The sequence below is a fragment of the Octodon degus genome, unplaced genomic scaffold, assembly GCF_000260255.1.
Source record: "Octodon degus isolate 3935 unplaced genomic scaffold, OctDeg1.0 scaffold00309, whole genome shotgun sequence".
Classification (NCBI taxonomy): Eukaryota; Metazoa; Chordata; class Mammalia; order Rodentia; family Octodontidae; genus Octodon; species Octodon degus.
In genome coordinates this window covers 114205-135240 of record NW_004524885.1, presented here as the reverse complement: position 1 = coordinate 135240, position 21036 = coordinate 114205, and the positions used below count along the sequence as shown (strand labels likewise).

The window sequence follows — 21036 nt, the reverse complement described above, 5'->3', positions numbered from 1 at the left end:
CATTCATATTGACGCTTTTTTCTCATTATTGCCTATTAGTCTTACATTGTTCATCTTTGCATCTTCCTGCAGATGTTGAACTATTTTTCCCTGCATTCTAGTTGTTTTTCAGAGATCTTGTCTCACCTTTTCAATAGCTGCAATAGTGTCTTCAAGTTCGGAAATTCTGTTTTCACTTTCCTTCAAGTTGTTTTACTAAATTGTAATTGAGGTTTTAATTCTCTCTCTCTCTCTCTCTCTCTCTCTCTCTCTCTCTCTCTCTCTCTTTCTCTTTCTTTTTGGCAGAACCAGGGATTGATCTCAGGCCCTTGCACTTGCCAGGGAAGCACTTATTCCACTAAGCCATCTCCCCGGCCCTTCCCATATCTCTTCGAATCTGCTTTATGCATTCCATTTCCTTCCATTATTGTTCATTCAAGGAATGCATCATTTTTTTCCTCCTCTATTTTTTATTAGTGTCTTCCTTAGAAGCATTTGATAATTTTTTAATTATAGTTATTTCTTTTCTTACTTCAAATGTTATTTTTTATCTGATTTCCTCTATATCTTTATGTAATTATTTCTTCACTTCAGATGCTTTTACTTCAGAGATTTCATACTTTTGATTTCCAATTTCTTCTGTGCTGGTGTCTTTTGTAGTTGTTCTGTGTGGGCTTGGAAGCTGAGAATGCATTTTGTTCTGTTCCTTTGTCACTTTTTAGAGCACTTTCTTCTGTCCTTCAGTGTACAGCTTTGCTGTGATGCTTACCTGAGCATGTACCAATATTATCCAAGAAACATTATGTTTTTAAGGAAGCTATAGTTTTGTATTTACCATAATTAGCAACACTAATTATAGGTAGTGAGATTTAGCAGTTGACAAACTTTTCTATCTAATGGGCTTGCCTTGTAGACCCTAAAAACAAACATTATGACTGTATAGCTAAGCAGATATTAGCTTGGGAATTTGTACTTAGTTTCCCTAAGTTCTATCTGATCACTTTCCCTTTTTATCTGTAGTCTTTCAGGCAGACTAGTTCACCCAGGTTTCCTGTTACCCCTTTTCTGAATCAAGAGAGAAAGAGAGAGGATGTTCTCATATATCTGGGTCTAGCAAATTGTCTCAGCTTACCAAGTCTGGATCTATCCAGTTCAAACTTGACCAGGTAGGCATGGCTTGGGTTCTAGCTGTTGTGCTCCTCTTCTTTCTGCTGTATTCCATGGAAGTGGACCCTCTGGGGCCCTCTGTCAAGTCGTTTTGCTCCTGGATTTCTTGGGTGAATAACACCCCATGCTTCTTTAGAGGCAGTTCTACTGCAAGTTTTAACCACAGGCATGTCTGATGGAGGAGGTTCCGGTGTGCAAATGGTCCCACTCACATGCAGGGCCTGGGCACTCTGTGGAGCAGAATCTGGTGGGTTCCAAAGGTCTAACTTTCTTGTTTTAATTGAATAAAATTGCCAGTAAAATATTCTAAAGTAACTGTAAATAATATATTATCATTATTTAATGATTCATTCATTGTACTTTTTAAATAATAATATAGTTAAACCTTGATTAGTGAAGGTAATATTCTGAAAATATATTTGTTAGGCACTTGTATATCAAAGCAAAATTTTCCATAAGAAATAATGGAGGGCTGGGCAAGATAGCTCTGCAGTTTAAGCACCTACTTGGCAACTGTAGGACCCAGCTCCACATGCTGTGTTGGCCTCACCCCAGACATGCTGAGTCAGCCACCAAGGCCAGGCATGGTGTCGCATGCCTGTAATCCCAGTGCTGGGGATGCTGAAAACCTGAGGATCATTAGGAGTACAAACTGTGTAGCAAGACCCTCTGCTAACTACTTAAAAAAAGGAAAACAAATAATGGAAACTCATGATTTGCTCAAAAATCCAAAAATACATGTATAAAATGATGTCAATACCATCATATGATATTAAATAATGAAGATAATACAAAATTTAAAGAAAGAAATAATCACATTAATCTGCACTTACCTTTGAAAAACTTCATGGCTGCAGTGAGGGAAGCAGGAAAGAATTATTGTGTAGGACAACTTAAAGCATCACTAATGGAAACACTACTGTCTAGTGCCTCAAAGATATCTTTTTCTTCATGCAATTTTAACAGGGAACCTATCAAATGACAATTGTTTGTGCCCCTATTAAGGAATTTCAAGTAAATATGACATTGTATAGCAGATAAAAAGATTCAGCATTTGCCCTACCATACTCTTATTTGAGTGCTGCTTTACACAAGTTTGCAGTATCCTACATTTTACATAGCTCCCTAATCTCATTTTATTATTATGTTTTATTTTTTAGAGAGTACAAATTAAAATTGAAACAAGAAAAATAGTGATACAGAATTTCACTTATGAAAGTAATAGGAAGTGACAGCCAAATAGTTCAGCAGATTAAAGTGCTTGAAAACAGGTGCAGGGGTGGGAGGTTCGATCCCCAGGACTGCTGTGCCAACCTCACACCTAAGTTGCCCTGAGATGGCAATTGAGACTGGGTTCCGTGGCTCGTATCTGTAATCCTAGTTCTTTGGGAGGCTGTAAATTGGTGGATCACTGAGTCAGATCTAGTAGTGAGACGCTGAACAGCTTTTAGACCCTTCCCTAAATATACAAACAAAAAAGAAATTAATATGAAATTCACACTATTTGCTGTAATGTATAGTGTTGTCTTCCAACCAGTTATTCACATTGACAGATACATGCACGTAAAATTAAAAAAAAAAGAAGTGTATGAAGAAGAAATTAAGAAGAGAAAAATATAATCAATTGAAAAAAGAAGACTAAAAAATTAAGTGTCATCTGCATCTTTCCACGAAACCAGCAGAAATGCACAGTACAGTTGTCTAAACCATCCTGTAGGGGCTGGGGAGATGTCTCAGTGGAACAAGCACTTCCCTGGCAAGAGCAAGGGCTTGAGTTCAACCCCCAGTTAAAAAAAAAAAAAAAAAAAATCCTGCTCACATACATAGATAAATCTCTTTCCTCCACTTCCTCTCCTGTCTTCTCAACTCAGTAACCCTTTCTTTTTGAATAAGTCCATTCCCTTTTGCCAGTTTCTATTGTACCTTTCCGATTCATCAAACACAGAACATAGCAGCTACTTACTCCTCTCAAGTTGCAACTTAGTACCAGTTGATTTACCATGTTTCCACCCTTCTTACCCACCACTGTCTTTAGTCTCTGGTAATCACCTTTCAGTGATCATCCTCTATGCATTAGACTTTTTTACATCATATATAGAACTGAGCTTATGCAATATATACACCATCTTTCTGTGCCTTGCTTAGTTCACTTACCATCGTGATTGCCACTGAGATAGGAAACAAACAGCCCCCCATAAGTGCAAACAAAGAAAAAAGCAAGCTAAACAGACACAAAAACTATGGTGCTCTGTGAAACTACAGAACATGGTGAACAAGATATCACACTCCGGTGCAGCGGTGGAATGATGTGTTCTACATGCACTTAACCCACCCCCACTAACTGCTGTTCTGCTTCTGTAACAGTACTTCCTAAAACCTTCTTGAGCGGGAAATACTTCAAAAAAGTAAGTTAATGTAAAACAAAAACCGAGCTTGACATGGGGCTCTCAAAAGGCTACTGGTTCTTTTCAGAGTTGCTGACTGTAAGTCTGCTTTGCTCTCACTCCGTCATTTGAAGCAGTTTTGTCTGTGGTCTTTACCTGATTTTCCTACTTCATTTGGATCACTCACCAGGAAAGAACTGAGACCTGACACACCGTTCTGAGGCAACGCTTCACTGCAGGTAGGACCGGAATGGATCCACTGGCCAAAGTGGGCCCATGCTGAGCATGCCACAACCCTTCTCTGTTGAGTGGGAGTCACCCTGCACAGTTGCTGAAAGAATCCACTACCCTGCCTGAGTGGGATTCTGTGGAGTGAAATCGACTTGATCTGGGAAACAGACTCGATTTGGCAGACTGAATCACAGCAAGACCAGTGGGACTTCAGTTAGAAGGGATTGTGTGTCCCATTGGGTGTAATTTTCTCTGTACTGAGTGTCCCATTGGGAGTGTTGGTCATCTTACTTTTATTTTATTTATTTATTTTTGTTTTTTTAGGGAAGGGTCTACAGGGTGTTCAGAGTCTCACTACTAGATTGAACGTATACTGATCTGCATGTTTACAGCCTCCGAAGAGCTGGGATTACAGGCGCAGGCCACATGCCCATGCTCAATCGCTGTCTCAGAGTTCCCTGGAGGTGGGGCCAGCACAGCAGGCCAGGGGATCGAACCCCCATCCCCTGCTCCTGCTTGCAGTCACTTTACTCCACTGAGATATTTGGTTCACCCTTAAAAGACCTTTTATTTTTTGTTTGTTTGTTTTTTCAGAAACAGGGATTGAACACATGCTCTTGCACTTGCCAGGCAAGCACTTATTCTTATAAGCCATTTTCCTGGCTGGCCCCTATCTTCTTGTGTCAACCTGGAATATCCCAGGCCTCCATTGTTTGGTGGTGGGCTGTTGAGTGAATGTGTGGGAATGAGATGGACAGCATGTTTTTTCTCCAATCAAGACATACAGGGCTTACAGATGAATGTCCATTTTGTATCTGTGTATTCAAAATGGTTAGGATAGATGTATACTTACATTCTCTTAATCAGTAGAGGGATTTTTTTGTAATAGTGTTTGTAAATAGGATATCATGTCTGCATCTTGTACAGAAAATAAGCACTAGGAAGAGGGTATGCAATGTGTTAATTATTGAAATTGTCCTACTAATTTGATTTGAAACTGTCTCATTGCTACTTGTCTCTCAATAAAATTATGGAAAAAAGCAAAAAATAAGCAAAATAAGTAAATAAAAATAAAGACAAGACACAGTAAGTGCTGACAAGAAAATGCTTAATAGCTCTTCTCCTTTCCCTCTCTTAATTAGTTAGTCCACAAGTTCTTGCTTTCCTTTTACTTGCATTGTACAGTTCTATTTGTATTTCTTCTTTTGAGTTCTTATACTAGGGAAAATATGAAGGGGGTGGTGGCTGAAGGCAGGAGACCAGAAAAGGAATGTTATGGGTCTGTCTGCTTCAAGGTTGCATATGGTGAGATTTTTGGACTTACGGGTAGACATAAGAATTATAAAATTTTCATGCCTATTTTTAAAATATATTCTAATTTTTAAATGTTTTTTCATCATATTCTGTAGGGACTCAAAGTTCAACATATCAATAATTGATGAAAAATACCTGTTCCATGTTATGCCTAAGCAGAAAAATAGTGAGGTTAAGCTTAAAAACCTTGGTTGTATGGTAATAACAATAAACTTCTCTTCTGGAGGGTTAACAACCTAAATTTTCAGACCAAAATTAGAGAAAAAGGAGGGCCACAACTAAAGTCAACATTTTGGCCCTAGCCTTCTAAGGTCAATTAAGACTCAGGGCATATAAGAATTTGTAATGTAACTTCATGTAACTCCGTAGGGTTCCAAATTTTCTGATCAAGGATATTATGGGGCCAAGGAGGAAAGTGATCTATGATGTAGAGAATGCCTAAGGAGAGTAATATGGAGAGAAAATATTCCCTCAGGCTTTCACAGAAAGCACACTGGCCAAGCAATGACCATGAACTCATCTACATGGGTGACACTGACAAAGGTTCTACAATCTGAGGTACAGGAACTCAGGATAAATCCCCAGGGGATTTCACTGACCTTATCAGACACAAAAGTTACAAATCTTGTTGCATAGGTCTTGCTTTGTCTTGGTCTTAACCATCTAGCAGAAAAGTATAAAAGTGAAATATAAGAAGTAAAGCCATGCTGTTATGTTGAGCTGTAGGGAACTCAGGTCAACAATTTCTGACAATGCCAGTGAAGCGGAAGACCAAATGCTATTATGGACTCCTGGACTCTTTTAGAATATTTTGCTGAGTTAACACACCTGTAATATCCAAATAACTGAACTAAATAAAAAAGGGGATACAGATGAATGTCCATTTTGTATCTGTGTAGTTAAAATATTTAGAATAGATATATAGTTACATCCTCTTAATGAACAGAGGGATTTGTTCTAATGGTGATTTTAAATAGGATATCATGTCTGCATCTTGTACAGCAATTAACCATTAGGAAGAATGTATGCAATGTGTTAATTATTGAAAGTGTCCTACCAATTTGGTTTGAAACTGTCTCATTGCTATTTGTTTCTCAATAAAATTATGGGGAAAAAAGAAAATGCTTAATACTGCATTGAAAAGAACCCAAACTAATTTATTTTGATATTGGGACATCGTGCATCTCCTTTCTAAGGTCCATACCCTCCACCTTTGTTTGCACTCGTCCCGGTTCATCTGCTGATGTGAACATGACCACCTAGTTTCTAAAGTCCTTAATCTTCATTTTACACAGAAAAACAAACAAACGAAAATGAACAAACAAACAAACAAAAAAAGACATCCAGGGCTAAGCCACATGTAGCCTCTCAAATGCATCTTCTGTTGGTCCAGGGCATCACTACTGTGACAACAGGGAACACCTGCCTACCAGGACTGAGAGGGGCCTGACATGTCTTCAGAAGAGATAGGCTGAAGCCATTTGTGTCTTTCTATTATCTTTCTTGTGTGTGGTTGAAATGGTAGGCTGTCAGTCGAAGGCCACTCTACAGGAATTATGTTTAAAAATTTCAAAAAGGAGATTGAATGGAACGTGAGTGAAAGCTTACCCCCACCCTGCAAAATCCCTAACCTTCTGTGAGACAGATTGGCCTTTATTTGGTGTGGAATGGCTGACACAAGCATCTGTCAAAAAGACATTGGTTCAAAAGGTATAGCAAGTAGAGTCCAGAACATCTGACTACTGGGATCAACTTCCATGCATGGATTGTTGGCTATAGCGGGTAATACCATCCCTCCCTTGTTTGAGGGAATCCCCTTTCTGGAGTTCTCATAGCCGCATCTACCTGTTCAAATTGTTAATGTTTGCTCCATCAGAGAAAAAACCTGGTGGTCCTCTCATAGGCCAAAGACCAGCTTCTCAAGCTGTCACCACCTTATAACGAACAGGCAGACCATCAACTGGCCCCCAGAAGGAATGCACCCAACCATACATCTCTCTTGATGATTTTTTTTTTCAGAAATGGGGATTGAACTCAGGCCCTTGTGCTTGCCAGGAAAGTGCTTCTTCTTCTGAGCCATCTCCTCGCCCCTCCCTTGCTGATCATTTAGCCTTCCTTGCCACCATCCCTGATGCTGTCATCCCCACCCACTTCACCACATACTAAGGGAGTTTGTGATTTGGTCCTAATTGACTTTCTCTGTTGCTTCCTAAATTCTCCAAACAATGCTAAGGTACCCACTAAGGAGACAGGACAAGTTTCCCCTAGAGGGGACAAGGGAGCCTCCCAAAGTTTGGGAGGATAGATTGTGAATCTAGGCCCAACCTATCTTTATCTACCAGCTATTCACTATAACTGATCTGCTGAATTGGAAGAATTATATCCATTCCTATGCAAAGCTGCCACAAGCCCTCCTAGATCAGCTTCAGTCACTTTTTGAACTCACAGACACACTTTTCCTGATCACCCCCAGCTGCTGATTATGCTTTCCGACACAGAGGAACCTTGGCCATGATTAGCTGTAGCAGCTAAATGGCTGGAGAAAAATGACCCAGTTGGTGCTCTTGAACCAAATGCCTATGTTAGGTAAAAGCTTCCTTCAGAAGACCCCAACTGAGGCATCAGTGACCAGGATCAAATGAATCAACAGGCAGACTACCATGCTGCCCTCCCCCAGGAGCTTCATTGAGGCAGCCAAAAGATGATCAACATAATCAAGGTAAATGATGTTCTCTAGAAGATGAAAGAAAGCCCAAGTGCATTTCTAGAGCACATTTACAAGGCCTACTGTGCATATACACCATTTGACCTCAAGGCTCTGGAGAACCAAAGGATGATTAATCTGGCTTTCATGAACCAGAGTGCAGGGGGAATCTGATGAAGTTTACAAAAATTAAAATATTTTTGGGGCATGAAAACATACCAATCACTGGAAATTGTAAACAAAATCTTTGTTAACTGAGATGTGGAAGAAGGCAAAGAGGCTGAATTGCAAAGAGAAAAAGGGGGATGATCTGAAGGCATTTCCATAGCTGGAAGGCCTATGAGGACTCTGGAGTCTCCAAAAGGTACCTGCCTCAAGAAGAGCAATTTGAGTTAGACTGCTTACTAGACCAATCCACCCCTGAAGCTGGAAAAGTGTGTGTGCTACATGGAATATACACTTAAAGCAGGGGTGCTCTGAGTTCCAAGAGTCTGACTTTGTGCAAGAAGGTTCGAAAATCTTTCCTGTGAGCTTTACTTTCAAATCAGTTCTAAATCTTTCTTGAAGACTAAACAGAACAAGATTCTAAACCCTTGATGGGGTCCATGGTCAATGGTAAGGTGGGCAGAAAGTTGGTAAAATTTCTGATTGACCCCAGGCACAGTGTTCTGTAGTTACCAGTCAGCCTGTCCTTGTGGGCCAACAGACATTGGTGACCATAGAGGACACAAGACAATGTGAGCCACAGATTTCTGTCAACCTCAGACCACCACCACAGGCCATGAGTTGATCCACCAGTTTCTGCATGCACTAGACTGCTCTGGACCACTTGTAGGGAAAGACTTTCTGACCATGTTAAGGGGGAAAACTGACATCAGAGCACTGAGATGTACTTAGAGTTTCCACTGCCAAAGATTATTCTAGCCATCATTGATCTAAGGGAAAAAGATTGGAGGGTTCATGACAAGACTTTTGGGACAACCATATTGTCATAAGATGGCCAGGGTTATTGGCTGAAGTCCGTGCCATAGCCATGGCAGTAGATCAATTCCTGTCAAAGCCCAAGCTGAAACTGAGGGTCCTTTCAACATGCTACATGTTCAGATACACAGAAAGACACTTTATCTCACCTAGAAACAGTCCTATAAAAGGAACTTTGATACTTTGTTGTTCACTTGTTGCCAGTCCAAAAATCGGGCAAGAACAATTACCATCTGGTCCAACATCTATGGACAACTAATGCTGTGTCACATATTCCAGCCAAAACCCCCAGATAGGGCCCACACTTCCAGAAGGAATCCAAAGAACAAAGGCTACTCCCCTGAAGATTACCCAAACTGACTTCACAGAACTCCTATATGTGAAGGACACTGATACCTTCTATTGGTAATTTCCCTTTTTCAAATTGGGTGGAGTCTTTTCCATGGTGGACTTAGAAGGCTCAAGAAGGTACTTGACTCTTGTCACCTGTAGATCATTCTGAAATGTGTACTTTCTCTAAGCATGGGATCAGGTGACAGTTTGGCCTTTGTGATATCCACAGTCCAACAGGTGGCCCAAATCCTAAACATAAATTGACACCTCTATGAACTTAAATTTTTCCTATGCACTTTATAGATCTCCTAGGCCAGTCTCTGGGAAGGTAGAGAGCATGAACAGGGCTCTTAAAACTGGTGTAGGAAAATTATGTAAAGATATAGGATTCACTTGGATCCAGGCTCTACTACAGAGTTTTTCAGAATTAGTTGTACCCCAAATAAAGTCACTGGCAACAGTTTCTATGACATCTTGTGTGATAGATCCCCTCTTATTTTGAGGGACTCACTAATTCATTGAAAGAACTCAGGGAGCCAATATTTTTTGATGGAATATACTGAGCCATCTCCCTAGCCCCAAAAGGATGTGATACTTTTTTATTTTGTTTTATTTATTTATTTAATTAATTTATTTTTTTTTTTGCAGAACCAGGGATTGAACTCAGGCCTTAAGCTTGCCAGGCAAACACTTATTCTACTGAGCCATCTCCCAGGCCCCAGGGAAACAATCTTAAACAGCTAACTGTGCTGTTTCCCAACAAACAGCCACATGGATGCTGGAGTGATCCTGCTTTAATGTACCCATTTCTTTGTGTCTCTTCTCTCCAGGAGCAAAGACTCCATAAGAGACACCAAACTCAAGCTGAGTTCAAATAGGCCAACAGAGAACTTCTTTCCCAAGGACAACAGCCCTACTCTAGTCACTCCACAGGCTGACCTAGGCAGAAGCTTGAGGACAATCATGTGAAGACATCTCTTGTGAAGGATACCTGTAATGAGCTGTCATACATTGTTTTTATGTACCTTTGTGTGTTTATCTTTGTTTTTTTGCCATGGACCTTGCTGAGATAGCTCCAGCTAATTATAGACAATATGAAAATGTTCATTAAGTTTTTTGCTTATTGCTTATGTGAGTTGTTTTCAGGCTATAAACTGCCTACTATAGGGGTATTCTGTATTGTAAATGTTCCCTTAGTTCTGACCCAGGAAAAGAAGGGAGGAAATGAATGCCACCCATGTAAACAGGTTACTCATTTAGGGACCACCGTGACAACCACCTTTGTCTTTCACACTTACTATTATTTGAAGGAACATCACAGGGAACCTGTATGCACAATGACACCCAATATAGAATCTGTGACCCAGGAAAAGGTAAACCATATGTGTGTTATGATACAGCCTTTCCCCCAGTACTGGCTATTTATGAGGTAAGGTAAGGGTATAGTCGTGGTCCACTCATTAACCAAACTGAGGTAAAGGAGAAATTCCCATCAAAGTTAAATTTGTACTTTGATGCTTGCAAACTAATTAGTTACACTCCCCTGGGTCCTATTTGTGGAAATCTCTGGTGGGAATGCCAGTATATTTTGGAACACAAATATATGTTTGAGGAAGAATCAACACAGGATTGTGAGGCTAGGGAATATTATTTTTGCCCATGTTGGTCCTGTGGCAAATGGGCAACTTGGCATAATTCAGGTCACACCATGCTACTCCAAAAGGGAGTAGCCCGCTCTGATTGTGCAAGTGGGTCATGCAATCCTTTGATCCTCACACTTTATTTCCCACAAGACATTCGATGGAAGGAGGGTCAACAGTTTGGATTTCTAATATATGGAAGAGGGAAAGACCCAGGGGCAATGGTATTTATCCAATGAAAGAATTATACCCCTCTGTCCTCTAGTTTCAGAGTACTCCAATCTGTGTATGAAGAGATCTCTCCACCCTTATCCAAGTTGAGAGTTTCCACAAGATACGTTTATTAAATTGGCTGAAGACATAGCACACATTCTAGAGATTAGCTCATGCTATGTGTGTGGGGGTGCACTTACAGGAGTTTAATGACCTTGGGAGGTAAAAGAATGGAACTATGGTGATGCCATAAACATTACCATTACAACTGACAGATCTGACTACCAGCCTTCAAGACAAGGAACTCATCCATGGATCTTAAAAACTAGTATAATAGGAAAAAGATGTATTTCCCAGTGGGGGCCTAATTACACCCTGTCTGTTGGGGAACTCACCTGTGTAGGACAGATATTCTACTATGCTACCTCCCAAAAGACAGAATGGTGGGGTAACCAGACTGACAGAAATCCCTTTCAGAACTTTAGTGATCTTACTGATATATAGAATGATTTAGGGAAAGTTCACAATTGGCGGGCTCCAGTGGGTCTATATTGGATCTGTGGGAACTGGGCATATGCTCAGTTGCCCGCTGCATGGACAGGAACATGCGTACTAGGAACAGTGAGATCTTCTTTCTTCCTACTGCCATAAAAGGAAGGAGTGCTACTAGGATTGCCCCTTAATTTCTCTCATAGACAACAAAAGAGAGAATTGGGAGAAATCCGTTGGAGATTAGAAGGACCATGATTGGCCTTCAGAGAGGATTATTCAATACTATGGTCCAGCCACCTGGGAAGAGGACAGATGCTGGGGATATGGAACGTCCACCAATGTGCTTAAGAGAATAATTCAGCTACAAGTCAACCTAGAGACCAATGAGGCTGCCAGGGCCCTGTCCTGTCAAAACAACAAACCAAGATTGGAAACACTGTCTACCAAAATAGGCTGGCTATTGATTATTTATTGGCAAAAAAGGGGTCGTATGTGGAAAATTCAATTTGTCCAACTGCTGCCTACAGATAGATGAAAAAGGAGAAGTTATTAGTGAAACATCCTAAAAGATTCCTCATGTACCAGTATAAACTTGAAATAGCTAGAGCTGCAAGAGTTTTGTGGAAGGCTGGTACTCAGCACTGGAGGATTTAAGACCTTTATAGGGAGAAGTATGGAATTGGTATGAGTCTGCTTAATTATTCCTTGTCTACTTCCATTAGGAATGAGATTGATAAACTCTATTATAAAATGCACCATGAACCAACTGGTAACATCAATAATAATCTAGAAAGGAATTTATAAACCTTTATTAGGGTCTGACTAGATTGTACTATGTAAGGCAACTTAAACAGAGCTTCAAAGGTGGAACAAGAGACAAAACAAATGGAACTCTACATGGGATTGTGGATACAAGCAATCTAGGCAGGTGTGGAAAACCCAATGCTCTGTGGACACTACAGAACATGACAAAGTAGGCACCAACCTGCCCTGAGGTGGAGGAGCAGTGTGTCCTGCCCCCAAACTGCTGTTCTGCTTTTGTAACTGTGCTTCCTGCAAACCCCTCAAGTAGAAAAAAATACCCTGTTGAAGTAAGGTGATATAAAAAAGCTGAGCTTGACTTGAGGCTCTCAAAATGATGCTAGCTCTTTGCTGAGTTGCCAAAAATAAAATTGCTTTGCTTTCATACTGTAATCCGAAGTTACTGTCTGGAGTCTCAATATGAATTACCTATTTCACACTGCTAGCTATGTCATTGCAAATGTCAGGATTTCATTCTTTTATTTAACATAGGAAGATAGTATTCTACTATATACACACAAAGCACTTACAAATTTAAAAGTCCACTTCTACGATAGAATTTTCAAATTTGTTACTTGATAAAATGAAGCTTTGTAGATTAGAGATGAGAATATTTCATTGTTGCTCAGCAGAGTAAAGTGAGGATATCAAATTAAAAGACAGAAAAATAAAATATATATAAGTATCAAATATTTTTTAAATTATCTGTGCTGTTTCAAAAATATTTTAGTATAATTGTTACATTTTTACATATACCAATAGCTTCTCATAGTTTACTGAAAAGAAAATTTTGTGCTATTACCTATTTCTTTTTTGTAAGAGAGTATCATTTTGTCTACCTTGTACTCCAACTATTTTTAAAAGAATGAAGCACAATGTATTAATTACTGTTATTTTCAAATTCCATTACAGAATTTTTATTTATTTTAAAAATTAAAGTTAAAAAATTTGTAGTCTCAGAAATGACAATTCTTGTAGTGATAAGACCAGTCTAGAATAATGTAAGGTGCCAGGGAGGTGGTTGGGACTCAGCATATGGCTCAGTAGTATAAGCACTCCCTGGCAAACGCAAGTGTCTGAGTTCAATCCCTTGTTTGGAAATAAAAAAAGAAAAAAAAGGAGAAAAGAAAAGAAAAAAAAAAGAACAATGTATAATACAGTGAATCCTGAATGGTAAAGGAAGAGACTGTTGTGAAATTATCAAAAAAGAAATTATGTCAAATTATTGTATGTCAAGAAAAATCATGAATTTCCTTAACAAGAAGAATCTTTATAAATGCAGTAAATTCATAAAAAAGATTCTACAAGTGACATAATTTAATAATGAGAGTTGAATACTACATAAGTGGAATTCAAGAGCATGTATAATTTTATTTCATTCTTCTTTCATATAACATTGTACTGATGAAATACATACTTTTCCTACTTTATTCACTATCATGAATCTTTATTTTCATTGTTTTGTACTATTCTATTACATGAATATAGCAGAGTTTATTTCTACTATACTGTTTCTGAACTTTATTGTGTTTTGATAGTTGTATCATTAATATACTAGGAAATGACTTATGGAGGATTTTAGCATGGACTACTGTTTGGGAAAATCAAAGAAATCTGTTTATCAGTTGTCGAATATGAAAAAGGTCAGTTTTAATAGTTATTTCTGATGTATTTCAACTACTGTATGAGTATGTTTACTTTATATCTTCATTGTTCTTGTGTCTTTTTTTCAAATTTTAGCCTCTTTGATGCTTGTGAAATATTATCTCATGTACTTTTAATTTATATTTCTTATTGATATATTGATTGTGTAAATGAGTAAAATTTCTAAAATTTATTATTATTTTTTCTTTTTTTCTTTTTTGCGGAACCGGGGATTGAACTCAGGCCCTTGCACTTGCCAGGGAAGCGCTTATTCCACTGAGCCATCTCCCCTGCACCTAAAATTTATTATTAATATTTTAAATTTTATTTAAAAATAAATAGGTTTCATCACAATAAACTTGTACGATTAAAGTGAAGTGATTTAAAGTCATATTTTCCAAATCTATGACTTGCATTTTGAGGTTTTCAAGATTATCTTTTTTAAAATTTATTTAGTACAGGGTCTACAAGATCTCACCACACAGATCAGTCTTATAGAGATTCTCTTGTTTTCTGACTCCCAAAGGATGGGATTACACACGTGTTCCACCACACTCAGTCTCCATGATCTTCTCAGTGTGACCTGGAGGCAGGCTGGCGATATTCCAGGGATCAAACTCTGGGACTTGTGTTCTGCCTAAGCAGGCACTTTAATCTGCTCACCTATTTGACCCACCCTCAAGCGTATCTCTTGATGAGCATTATTTCCTGATTTTAAAATTCATTTACATGTTTATTTTTATTGAATATATATGTATTTAAATAATTTAAAATATATTAAATAATTTAAAATATATTAAATTTTCCCAAGGCAGATTTTTGTCTGGATGAGGTGTATTTTTTTATGAGTTGTCCTGATGAGATAACCACATGCCACTGAAGGAGAACAGGACTTTTGAGGAGCTTATGTTGTTTATGTGTAGAGTTGAGACTGGCTGATAAGTCCAATGAGTTCAAATAGCACAGACAGACATATGTCGAGTGGAAATGACAAGAGCAGCAGTTCTTCACATAGCTGAAATACATCTTTACAACTGGTTCATTGAAGTATGCTGGTCTTTTGCTACCATTGTGCAAAACACAGTTGTACCTTAATACAGTGTAGGTGAACAACACAAATACATAAAATATTAATAAATGACCAACAATTGACAACTTGATAGCCATTCAAAATGTCACACAGTTTAGAAGTAAAACCTCATATAATGTGACATGCACATTAGTCACCTACACATGCACACCATTTCTTAGCAATAAAAGCAGCCAATAATAGTGTCTATTGGTCAGGAGCACACAACCTGTTTCACTTGTGACTCAGTGAACATATACACAAAGGTGCCTTGAAAACTTGATCCTGCTGGTCAGAGGGAAGTCCAAGGGCAAGGTCTACCGACAATGAAGTGCCCCTGACCACAGAAGGAGGGAGGGAACTTTAAATCATGTTAAAATTACACAAAACAGGGGTGACAGGTTTGCTATGTAGCAGTCACACTTTCCAACTGAAGGAATGTGAGCTTTGCCACTACTAAAGAGGCTCTGGAAGCCTGCTTACTTTGTCATCAGAAGAAGAGTACTCTGAATCTGAACAACTAGAAGTTCAACATCTGCTGTTCACAAGTGGACCAAAGATTTAAGGTAAGGCTCTGTCACAGCTCAAGAGGAATGTCCTCTGAAATTACCTTGCATGTACCATGGAGGAAAAGGTCCATGGAGAGTCCACTGCTAACTGGCTTGAAAAATTTTGTTCAGAATCCCAAAGAAATTCTGTTTCAATCAGAGCAAATGTTTGGCTCATGTTTCTGATTCTTCCTTTGCCAAGAGGATTTATTCTGCCACAGAGAAAAAAAAAATGCAGCATTGCTTAAAATGTCCTGTATGTGAGGAACTCTTTCATTTTCTTGGTGACTGGCAGTGCTAGGACTTATTAGGTTGTCAGAAAACTTTGAAGGGCTTTCCAGCATAAGTACTTCAATAAGGACAGAACTCTGGGGACAGTACTGAACTGGACATGGCCATCTCTTGCCCCTGCATCAATAATACCACCATGTGGAAAAAATGTGCAGCAAAGACCATTGGTCATAGGAGCAAACACAATAGGAGCCTTCAGTTTCACGGCCCAGATCCTGAGAAGCCTGTCATCTGCTATTGTAGCAAGGTACAAGCCTTCAGCATAGAAGCACATGCATCTCAGTGAGCTCATATAGAAATTGTTGTCCATGGTGAGGTCGAGCTAAGTGTGGTGGAGTGATCTCAGGCTTTAACCAGTGTATAGGTCCCATATAATCAATCACATTGGTGTCATAAGAATCTGTGATAAGGAAGACAGACTTAGGGGAGAAGTCACAAGACACAACACTACTTCGGTGGCTCTCTAACTGCCTGATTAATGTGTGGGATCTCATGCTCTATAGAAAGACTGACCTTTCTCCAGCTGCAGAGAACAGCATGCTGCAGTCCAGGGAGATGAAGCAGCAGTAAAGCAACTGCAGGTAACCAGACAACATCTAGATCTGATTACCATGTTTTTTAGGTCCCAGATGTAATGACACTTATCTCATGAGGCAGAGACCAAAATTAAACTGATACTGGGTGTGAAACTCAAATTTCTTACATCTTGGAAGCCCAAAAGGTTCAACAGCAGTACACCTGTCTGCACCGCCCAAATCTTGATCTGTCCATCATTGAATCATATGGCTGGAATAAGGCAGGAGACATCTGGCACTTGAGATTCATGGCATGCCCAGAGCTTCCAGCTGGGTGGAGAAGACTAAGGGCTGAAGGCCAACCCAAAAACAATCTGACCACAGTCCAGTGTCTTCTTTTTTGGGCTCCCTGAACCTTTTGTACTGCTTTTGCTGCTTCAAGTTTTGACTTCAAACCCTTTAAGGATGAACTGCTCCTCCAGGGGCCAAGGAATCAGCTTGACAATGTAGTGTCCTTGGTAAAATGCAAAACAGGAGCCATCAAGTGAGAAGGCATAACTGCAGGTTTCATGGCTTGACTTCGAATCAAACTGGTAGGGGTGCCAAGGCTTCAGTTCATCCAAGAGAGTGGTTTCTATCCAGACTTCTTAGAGGACATGGTCCACGTGAGAGGCAGAAGCCTCTTCAGCCCCAGGGCACTGGCCCTCATACCACACACTTGTCACAAGCCCAGGTCCTGGCCCCTCTCCAATCCATCACTCCAACCCTGGCACCTGCCCCAGCCTGTGCCTCTGGCTTGCGGCCACACTGAGAAGCCATCAGCTGCTTCCCATTATATGGTGGAAGGCCTATTTCTTCTAATTAATGAATCACTTGGTTGATTCTATTGTCTGTTCTGAAAAATATGTAGGTATTATTCATTCAAATATTATTTTACTACTCTAATCTTCTACTCTGTGTCATTGCTATCCATGTAGAAGAATGCTATTGACTTTTAGGTATTGACATTGTAACCTGCTACTCTATTGAAATTCTGTATAAATTCTAGGAGTTTCTCAGAGGAGGTTTTGGGTTTTTCAAGTAGAGTATCATGTCATCTATAAATAATGATAATTTAACCTCTACTTTACCTATTCTTATTCTTTTTATTTCTTTCTCTTGTCTAATGGATCTAGCTAATGATTGCAGAACTGTATTGTATAAGAATGGTGATAAAGATCATCCTTGCTGTGTACCTGATCTGAGAGTAAATTAGTTAAGATTGTCATCATTTGGGATTATATTTGCATATTATAGGTGTGTTAACTCAGCAAAATAATCTAAAAGAGTGCAGCAGTCCATAATAGTATTGAGTCTTCTGCTTGACTGGCAATATCAGAAATTGTTGACCTGAGTCCCCTACAGCTCAGCATAACACGATGACTTTACTTTCATACTTCATTAATATACTTTTCTGCTGGATGGATAAGACCAAGATAAAGTAAGACCTATGCAACAAGAGTTGTAGCTTTTGCATCTGATAAGGTCAGTAAAATCCCCTCAGGATTTATCCTGAGATCCTGTACCTCAGATTGTAAATATTTTGTGGATGAGTCATGGCCATTGCTGGCAAATGTTCTCTCTGTGAAAGTCTGAGAAAATGTTTTCTCTGCATGTAACTCTCCTTAGGCACACTCTACATCATTGATCACTTTTCTCTTTGGTCCCATAATCTCTTTTGCTGAGTTAACACACCTATAATATTCATAAGAGGGAACTAAACAGAAAAGGGGATACAGTTGAATGTCCATTTTGTATCTGTGTATTAAAAATGGTTAGGAAAGATATATACTTACAGTCTCTTAATGAATAGAGGGATTTGTTCTAATAGTATTTGTAAAAAGCATATCATGTCTGCATCTTGTATAGCAAATAACCACTGGGAAGAGAGTATGTGTTAATAATGTGTTAATTATTGAAACTGTCCTACCAATTTGATTTGAAACTGTCTCATTGTTATTTGTTTCTCAATAAAAGTATGGAAAAAAGAATTATATTTGCAGGTGGATTGTCATAGAAGGCTCTTATCACAGGGAGAAGACATCTATTCAAATTTTGTATAGGGTTTTGATCATGAATAAGTATTGAAGTTGTGAAAGGCCTTTTCTGCATCAGTTGAGATGATCACGTGGTTTTTGTGTTTGGATCTTTTGATATTGTGTATTAGATTTACAGATTTGTATATGTTAAATCATCCTTGCATCCATGGGATGAATCCTATTTGGTCATAGTGTATAACATTCTTGATGATTTGTTGTTTTCTATTCGCTAGGATTTTATTGAGGATTTTTGCATCTATATTCATGAAAGAGATTGCCCTGTAGTTCCCTTTTATAGTTGAATCTTTCTCTGATTTTGGTATCAGTGTAATACATGCCTCCAGGAATACTTTTGAGAACATTATTTCCTTTCCAATTTCTTTGAAGAGTTTAAGGAGTATTGGGAATACATTTCATGTAAATTTCTTGTAGAGTTTAGCTGTGAAGGGGGACTGGTCAAATAGCTCAGTGAATTAAAGCACCTACAAGCAGAGTCAGGGGACTGGTTTTTTTTTTGTTTGTTTGTTTTTTCTTTTATCCTCTTTTTATTAATTTTATTGAGAAACAAATAGAAAGGAAACAGATTCAAAATCGATTAGTAGGACAATTTCTATAATTAATACACTGCACATTGTCTTCATAGTGGTTATTGATGCTACAAGATGCAAAGATGATATCCTGTCCAAACACTACTAGTACAAATCATTCTTCTCATTGAATTAAGAGAAAGTTGCTGTATATCCATCCTAACTATGTTGTATATACACATACAAAATGGTCCCTAATTTATAATTCCATTTTAAAATTATTTAATTGAGAAACAAATGGCAACAAGACAGTTTCAAAAACGACTATTGGGACAGTTTCAATAATTAATACAAATGGGCCAGGGAGATGGTTCATTAGAATAAGCAGCTCAGTGGAACGTGCAAGGGTCTCAGTTCAATCCACGGTTCTGAAAAAAAAATAAAACATTAATACATTGCATATACTTGTATTCTTATTGCATATTCATAGTAAAAGATACAGATGTGATATTCTGTCCAAAAAACACTGTTAGAATAAATTTTTCCATTCACTGAATTAAGTGAAAATAGCTCTATATCTACCATAACTACATTGAACATACAGATACAAAATGGTCCTTCATTTGTATCACCTTTCTATGTTTAGTGTTATCAGAGAAGGGTATTCCACTATAATTTAAATATTTTAGGTGCATGAATTCAATAAATTATTCCAACATAGAACAGTAGTCCATAATAATAGTGAGTTTTCCCTAGTACAGGCAATGTCAGAACTTGTGGACTTGAACCTTTTAGAGCTCAACCAATTAATACGGCTATAATTTTTATTTTCATGTATTTTTTCCGTAATATTTTGCGAAACAAATAGCAATGAGAGAGTTTCAAATCAAATTGGTGGGACAGTTTCAATAATTAACGCATTGCATACTCTCTTCCAAGTGGTTATTTGCTGTAGAAGATACAGACATGATATCTTATTTACAAACACTATTAGAACAAATCCTTCCATTGTATATGTCCCTAGTATAAGAACTCAAAAGAAGAAATACAAGTTGAAAGGTATAATACAACTAAAAAGAAAGCAAGAGCTTCAGGACTAGACTTGAAAAGAGAGCAAGGAGAAGAGCTAGGAAACATGAAAAGGGAAGCCATACAGTTATACATAGAAGATGGGTAAGGCAATGATCCTGAGAATCTTCAGATTTTTGAATCTAGCAGTTAATTGGAATGAATCTCACCATGACTAACTATATATACAGACATGTGTGAAATAAGCAACTGCACTGAAGATGGCAATTTGTAATAGTAGGTTCATGCTTGGAGTGCCTGTCATTCTGGTCTTCTGAATATGGGCTGCTTGTCATGACATGCCAGTTGCTGCCATGTTGTCTCTTGGGTAGATGATTGTTCAAAAAGAAGGGGGTGGTAAATGAAGGTAGGAGACAGGAAATGGAATGTTGCGGGACATTCCTGCTACAAAGTTGTATATGAATAGATTTCTGAAATTATGTGTAAACATAAGAATTTTATAATTCTTTATTCCTACTTTTAAAACATATTTTAATTTTTTAAATGTTTTCTCATCATATTATTTAGGGACTTGAAGTTCAACATATCAATATTTGATGAAAAATACCTGTTTCCATGTTGTGCCTAAGATGTTTTATATTCAGACAGTTAGTGAGGTTAAGCTTAACAGCCTAGGTTCTATGGTAATGACAATAAGCTTCTTTTCTGGAGGGTTAGCAACCTAAGCTTGCAGAACAAAATTAGAGAAAAAGGAGGGCTGCAAGGAAAGCCAACATTTTGGCCCTAGCCTTCCAAAGTCAATAAAGACTCAGTACTTATGAGAAGTTGTACTGTAATGTCATGTAACTCAGTAGTGCCCCAAATATTCTGATCAAGGTGATTATGTGGCAAAGAGGAAAGTGATCGATGATGTAGAGTGTGCCTAAAGAAAGTCACATGGAAAGAAAATATTCTCTCAGGCTTTCACAGAGAGCACATTGGCCAAGCAATGGCTGTGACTCATCCACATGGCTGACACTGACAAAGGATCTACAATCTGAGGTACATCATCTCAGGATAAATCCTGAGGGGATGACTGACCTTATCAGACCCAAAA

General features: G+C 38.5%; 1 pseudogene; it reads right to left on the bottom strand.

The window, feature by feature from the left end:
* Nucleotides 1-15744: 15744 nt before the first annotated feature.
* Nucleotides 15745-21036, bottom strand: part of LOC101578642 — an 89612-nt pseudogene continuing 84320 nt past the window's right edge.